This window comes from Silene latifolia, chromosome 9 (genome assembly GCF_048544455.1).
Source record: "Silene latifolia isolate original U9 population chromosome 9, ASM4854445v1, whole genome shotgun sequence".
NCBI classification, from domain to species: Eukaryota; Viridiplantae; Streptophyta; class Magnoliopsida; order Caryophyllales; family Caryophyllaceae; genus Silene; species Silene latifolia.
The window spans coordinates 113772593-113780400 of record NC_133534.1 but is presented as its reverse complement, the minus strand read 5'-3'; positions in this window follow the sequence as shown (position 1 = coordinate 113780400).

Genomic DNA, 7808 nt, shown 5'->3' with positions numbered 1-7808 from the left:
CGATGTCGACCACTTGAAAACTGGTTTGTCTTTCTAGTGGCCCGGTTGCGACGGTCAAAGTGACTAGCCCAGCGACCTTGTGACGAGTGCCGTCGTAGGCGCGTACTCCTTGATTCGTTGGGATTAAATCAGATTCCTTAATACCCAGCCTGTGTGCAGTTTTGAGAGGAATGACATTCACGGCGGAACCGTCATCCACGAGGACCATTGGTATATTCTTTTGATGGCATTGTACGGTGATGTACAGGGCCAGGTTATGATTGGCTCCGAACAGGGGGATATCCTCGTCGGAGAAGACGACCGGGTTACTCAGATCAGGGGCATCTCTCGTCATGTGTGCCACTATTTCTTCTGGGGAAGAGGTGGAGGGCACGGTTAATTTTCCCAAGGCCTGCAGCAAGGCCTGTCGATGCTCAAAAGACGTTGCGATCAGCTGCCAAATTGAGATTTCGGCTTTTGCTTTCTGGAGCTGTTTTAGGATTGAGTTCTCGGGAGCCTTTGGTTGAGTGTCCACTTCCGGGACGACTTGGTCATTCGTTGTTGGAACGACCGCTGGGTTGCTCGGATTCTGATAGGGACGTCCGGACCGGGTGAGATGTCCGATTTCCTTCGTCCGCTTTTCATTCCCCGGGATGACATAGACATCCTCAACATCATCCCGCCATATGCCGTTAATTTCAGGGTCTCGAGGATACCTTGGAGGGGTATTCCTCGGTGGGTAGTTCTTGTGGGGGATATTTTTGTGAGGGCGATTTTTATGGGGGTAGTTATTTTGAGGGTGATTTTCGTGAGGTCTATGCCAGAATGGTCGCGGGAGCAATCCATCCTGGGGCGGGTAGTTTTGAATGCTTGGGGAATTCTCCCTCGGACGCGGTGTTGGTGGATTGAAGATGAGTCGACGGTAGGCGTCGTCGAGTCGGGTGTTCTCTCAGAGAGGCTGGCTATGGCCTCTTCAACTTGCTGAAACATAGTGAGCATGGTGGCAAGATCAACACAAACACTCCGTCCAAGGATCCTTTTCCAGAACATTCACCTCGTCGTCAATCGGCAAGATGAGATGAGAGCAGTCTAGGGTCGGCTCATCGTCAGAGATGGCGTGAATTCCCATGGGGTTCGTCTTGTTGTTCGGCTTAGTTTGAAGCAATTTTCGGTATCATGCCCTTTCCCTCGATGATACTGGCAGTAGGCGTTGGGGTTCCAAAATCGGGACTTCTTGGCGTCGGCCAGGTCCGGGGTGGGCCCGATCGGTTGTAACTTCCCTTGGTCCATGAGCCTTTTCAAGGCACTTGCATAAGTCGACCCTATGTTGGTGAACACTCTCTGGGGGCGTTCAGTTTTCTTGGCATATGGTTCGACGAGGTTAACCTCATCAATCTTGTTTGTCTGACCGTAAGGGCGAGATCCGGTTGAGGTGGATCCTTGATACCCCCTGCCGGTCTTCTTTGCTAAGACACCCTTTCGGAGGTCATCCTCAATACGTGTCCCCGTAACTGCAGATCTTGAAAAGTTTTGATATTCGATACCTCGCAGGGTTGGCATAAACCGGGCGGAGGTTGTTGACAAATGTTTCCACCAGAGTTGATTCACTCGGCTTACTGACCAACTGAGTACTCACCCTCCTCCAACGGGTTAGGAACTCAGTGAATCCTTCCTTGTCGTTTTGGGTTAGCACCTCGAGAGTACGGGTGTTGGCCTGGATCTCGACATTGTCGGCATACTGTTTGGCAAACTCAACTGCGATCTCATCCCAAGTGGTAAGGTTTTTCGGGTCCAAGGAGTAGTACTATTGGCCATGTAGTCTTTGAAAGCACGGATGTGGTTGAGTGGGTCCTCCACTCCCTTGAACTTAGGCACATCAGTCAGGGTGAAGTTGTCAGGTAACTGGTCCCCAACAGGTTCGAACCTTCGGTTATTTTCAAGGTGGATATTGTTACCCCGGGCTAGGAGCTGTTCTTCCAAGAGTTTCACCTCTTTCTCGATTTCGATCGGATGTGGGGTATTATGTTCCCCAATTTCCTTGTTCTCGAGGGCGTCGATACGGTCTCGACGCGATCCAGATGACCTTAAGAGCGGTAAGCGGTGGCTAGCTGATCGGTTGACATCTCTCGTTGTTATCATTGTTGTTGTGGTTGACAGACGAAGTTGAAGACGGGGCCATGGCTCTGAGGCAGAAAAAAGGCTCACATTACAACTCAATCCGACACGGTTCCAAGACTGAACGCAGACAACACAGAGGACGAGACAAAGATCGACTCAACAAGACGGGGTGACCGTGTGTGGTCCCTCGGTGCTAACTCGATTCATGACGTGACGGTGTTTGACCGAACCTTTGACACGAGTCCAACATGACGGCGTGACGTCATTGGACGGGTCTCATGGTGAGACGACTCATAAGTAATGACCCATAAGTACGTTTGCTTTGACTCGATAGACACGAGGCGGAATTGGAATGGTGGACTGAAGTTTTCGAAAATAGAAATTTCCAAAAAGATTCATTTGTCGCTTTAATTGACGGCTTCCGAAGATAAAGATCTCCGCAAGTCGACCAGTTGAAAAGGGTTGTCTTAAGTTTATTTGCAAAAGACGGTTTGAGTTTGAGTCGGCTCGGAAAACAGTGCATTGTTTCCCAAGACGGTTTTGAAATTCAAAATTGTATGTTTTGAAAATCGAGTTTGAAATGTTTGAAAAGGTCTCGGGGACGGTGTATGGTCCTCGGGATCCGAAAGTGTCTCGAGAAAAGGGTGTGTGCTTTTCTCGGGTTTTGAAAGAAAGCCCTTGTCGGCGCGAAACGGGTTAAAATCCGTGTCTAGACGCGGCGATTATAACGGCGTAAAAAGGTGATTTGAAATGGTTATACAAAACCGGGTTTGAAAAATCGTCATTACGACGGCCTAGCAAGGCGTGTTGAAATGGTTATTCAAAACCGGATTTGAAAATCGTCATTACGACGGCCTAGAAGGGCGTGTTGAAATGGTTATACAAAAACGGGTTTGAAAATCGTCATTACGACGGCCTAGAAAGGCGTGTTGAAATGGTTATACAAAACCGGATTTGAAAATCGTCATTACGACGGCCTAGAAAGGCGTGTTGAAATGGTTATACAAAACCGGATTTGAAAATCGTCATTACGACGGCCTAGAAGGGCGTGCATCGGTCGGCGAAAGACCGAGGTTTGAAATGGCCATTATAACGGCGCGAAAAGGGTGTTTTTGAAAGTTTGAAAATGACACGGAAGGACTTATGATCAGATAGCACATAAGCACTCACATTTCATTATATTATGCATCATGCTGACACGGGTTTTGGCTTAGAAGGGTGGGTTACAAACCAAGCAATCAAACCCCGATTTGCGAGAGGGATACCAATCCAAACAAAATGTGTAAGGAGGGTGCCCTAGCCTCGTGCTCGAAAGTGATGAAAGCTCTTTGACGAAACAGAAATGTGTAACGTCAATGGTATGCTTGACTCAATCGAGATTCGAAACGCGGGGATGAGAAAACTCACGCCGACGAGACGAGCCAATTGGTCGAAAAAGATTAGGTTGTGGGCCCGGACAAGGAACCCGACAGTGACCGTAATATCAATGAATGCATTCCAACCAAGTCCTCGTTCGAGTCTCACCATCTAGGGATCACAAAGATGTAAGTGTCCTAGTTTCCTTAGCGGAGTCGCCAATCTGTGGACATGGCCCACCTGCGTATGCCCAGCCGATCTGTGGACAATGGCAACGGTCTTTTTTTAAAGCCACACTCGGCGGCGTAAAGGTGCTTTCGACCGGATCGTTTTAGATCGGTCGGTTTCGTCTCGGTAAGGGTCTCGAAACGATTAGAGATGTTCGGAGTCGCCACCAAGCATTTGTGGGATGCCTGGAACCCGTTCGAATTCCACTTTATACCTCGGTCAAATCGAAGCACAAAGCAGCGTTTGACATAGGTACTAAAGATAAGGAAATCGTCCCTCTTTAGCATCCTATCTCTAGAATGACACTCGTACGCCCTGGATAAGGTCGTCCACTATCCAAAGTTTATGAGTAAGAGGTGAAGGTACGTATTGGGAAGCCCTTTAATCAGACACCCAATCCTGCCCGCGTTTAGCGGCCTCTACTGATCGATCTTGGTTGGTTTAATGAAAAAGTTGATAAAACGGTTTAAATGCATGAATGCGCATCCAGTGATTTAAACCTAACATGTGAGAGCTTTCTAAGTCGGTTGATTTAATCCAAGTATCAAGTATAAGATGTCGAGTTGGATTAATGGTTGATTTGCATGCAAGACGGAAATTAAACATCCATTTACCGTATTAGGTTTAGGGTGCATAACATGATCCATTTGTCTTAGTAAGGCATTTTGCAAATATGGTTTTGAATAATCGAATAGTCATCTGATCCGTCCTATATCCGGGCTAACCGAGTCGGGATCGTCCCTAGACTAATGCTTTGAAGGGAACAGCCTCGTACTGCACGGCTATAAGAGGCGCGAGCCAGCCGGCGGTGTAAGGGGCCTCCCTCTGGTTTTGAAAATGAGAAATGGGGAGCCTGTTTAGGCGCGGGTTAGCCCACGGTTTATGTGCCGTGTTCTGACCTTTTAGAAAACGTTATAAAACGTGTTGAAAATGGGTATTTGAACCCGGTTTGATTTTGAAAGGGTCGTTTAGACCGCATTTGTTGATTTGAAGAACTAGACTCGAATAATCATCATTATTTGATAATATTCGGTGTCGGGTTCGATTTGACAAACTTGACATGAATAGTTTTGAAAAATGATTATGGACTAATTGTTTTAAGTCCATTTTGAATGTAATTAGTCAATACTCGTCATCGTACCCGGGTTAAAATCCGGCATAGTATGTAGAACCAAGGATGATTTTGTGTTGGTGACTAATATGTTTGTTTGGAAATGTAAAGAAATGAAATAAAAGGCTTTAAAATACCTTCTAAATGTCATTAACCAAATATTATCACCGAAACACGGATTTAACCGTCATGGTATGAAGAACCAAGGGTGAAAAATGCTTTATGGTTAAAACATGTGAAATGAAATAAAAATGGTTCGGAAATACTTGAAACGGTGAAAACCGATTACAAATATGAAAAATGGATTAAGGGAAATAACGAGAACAAACACGGTTGATTTCTGGTCTGAATACCCCATTTAGGCGCGAGCCAGTTGGCGACCTAAGGGGCTTCGCCTCGGACAAAAATCGCTTTTGGCTCGTTTATTCCATGTTTTGGTTCATGTTATGCATGTTTTAGCATGTTAGAGTCATGAAACAAATGAAAACATAATAAAAGAGGATTTTTACACCCTCATACTTACATGTTTGGTTATGGCGAGTGACCGACGTAAGTGTAACAACTCGTTTGATCGGAAAAAACTCGGTTTAAAACCGTTTTGGTAAGTAAAAGAGTGTTTTAAAAGTTTAGTGATGGTGTAGTGGTCGAAGTGGTCGGTCAAGTGATTTAATGCACGATGACGGTAACAAAAAATGTGTAAGGCTCGTGTTTACGATCGGTAGGTCGTAAATACGCGTCGGATTGTGACTTAAGAACTCGAGTCGAGAATTTTAAAGGAGAAAAGAGGGGGCGGACACTCGCGTAAGTCTCAAATGGGTGGCATTTGAGGGGTATTTATAGGAGAATGAGTGGTTGTGTGAGTTTTGAGCGACGTGGCCACTGGGCTTGCTCAAAGAGGCGCGAGCCACGTCGCGGGTCTTCGAGCTGTGTTGTCGCTTTCACAACAAACGCAATCATGATTTGTTCTATCCTAGGATTTGTAGTCATATGTTTGGTACTTGACCATTCATAAATCCGGGAAATCTTAGCATGGAAGGTTTGAAATGTTTGGTTTTTTGTGGTTGACTCGGTTTGACTCGTTGTTGGAGTCGGGATTTGAATTATTGAGTCGGTTTTTGGTCTGGTGTCAGTTTTGACTCTAGTTAGTGTCATTGCGACCCCGTCGTCGTGCATTAAACACTCCAGGTATTTTTGAAATGTTTTATTTTCGAAATCGTTTTAAGTTTTCCGACGTAAAGTTGTACACAAACTGTCGATCAAACGCTGCGATTCCAAAACATGTTGTAGTCCGATAATCATCGGGTGTTTGTTGGAGTCTCAGCAGATACTGGGTATCTACAACCTACCAGGGCCAAAAAGCTGGATCATTCTTATTTGGAAACTTCTCACTGAATCGTTGCCCTGTGGGGAAGGTTTCTTAAAGAGGGGTTTTGATGGCCCCTTTACTTGCGTGCTTTGTGATTCACCAGAAACGGAAACGCCGGCTCATCTTTTCCGTGATTGCTCATTTTCTATTAGAGTTTGGGCTGGTAGTGTGCTGGGGATTCGGGCTCAATCAGGGAATAATTTGAATCTCCAGTCTGGGGTTTGCAATTGGCTTTCTGTTCTAATTAAGGCTGATAATAAACAAGAGGCTTGTCTTTCCTTTTTGTGTACTATTTGGACTATCTGGGTGGTAAGGTGCAGAAAGGTATTTGATAATTCTGAATGTTTCCCTATTGGGGCTTTCTTACTATACCAAGATTCTCTTAATTTGGCTCTTTTGGCCGAGGATAGGAAATCGGGGTCCATAACTTTCCAAACACCTTTGGAGGAAGATTTGACTAACCTTAGGAGTGGAGTTCTCTTTCCTTTGATTCAGGGTTATCTGAACTGCTCTCAGTCTCTTATTTATATGGATGTTGCATGGTCCAAAGAGCTTGCTGCTGGTTTGGGTGGGTGTATCATGTTTGATAATGAGGTTGTGTCTAAATTCTGTATCAAAGGAAGTGCTGAGAATGCTGAGCAAGCGGAAGCTTTGGCAATTAGGGAGGCCTTGAAGTGGGCGCTCTCTCGCAATATCCTTCATGTTACCATTTTCTCTGATTGTCTACAGGTTCTTGCTCAAGTCCTGAAATATTCTCAACTCAAACATTGGACTAAGAATATGGTTGAAGACATCACTGAATTAGCGGCAAACTTTCATTGTGTTCCTTTTGCTTATGTTCCTAGAATTTGTAATAAGGTCGCTCATAGGTTAGCTAAGCGTGCTATTAAATTGTAGAACCCTTTAACCCGATTGTCAAAAAAAAAAAAAAATCAAAAAAAATTGTGAGCTACGTTTGAATTAGAAAGGTTAATAATAACGGAAGTTTTGACGGAAGTAGATCCAGTCCCTTCACTGTTAGAGGGATGGTATCTATGATCAGGTGCGCAATTCATTAGCATGAATTCTTGGGGCTTCCTTGAGACAATGTGCCGATTAATCCGTTAAACCGAATACATTTACCTTGCTAATCTCTTATGGTGTCGATCTAGTGAAGAGGTTTAAAACGCTAGTAACTACAGTTGGTTCAGCTCAATGCTCTTGTGAGTTGTGACCGTTTCTACTCAAAAATCACAAGGCATTCAACATTCACCACATATGTAGTCCAAGCCTCTGGTCTATGGTAATGAAATTAGCATTATGCAGTCTTACCGGGTTGAACACAAAAGACTTACTTTTGGAACGCCCATAATTAACGTTCATAGATAAGAGGTTCCTCTAGCTGCGCAACAGCCTCTCACTTGCTTCTGATGAAACTACTGCGAACGACTACATGGCACAAACAAAATGCAGCCCTATAGAAGACCATCAACTAGCCCGTGGCAGTCCCTATATTGAGCGAGCTTAGATCCTAATGGCCAATCCAGCTAACAACTCATTAAACATGGGCTACTAGGGTTCAATCTCAGCTTCCAATTCCAAAGATTTTCTCAATGACATTCAAGATTTCCAAAACTCATTCTAAGGAATCCATTTAACTTGAAAATGAAG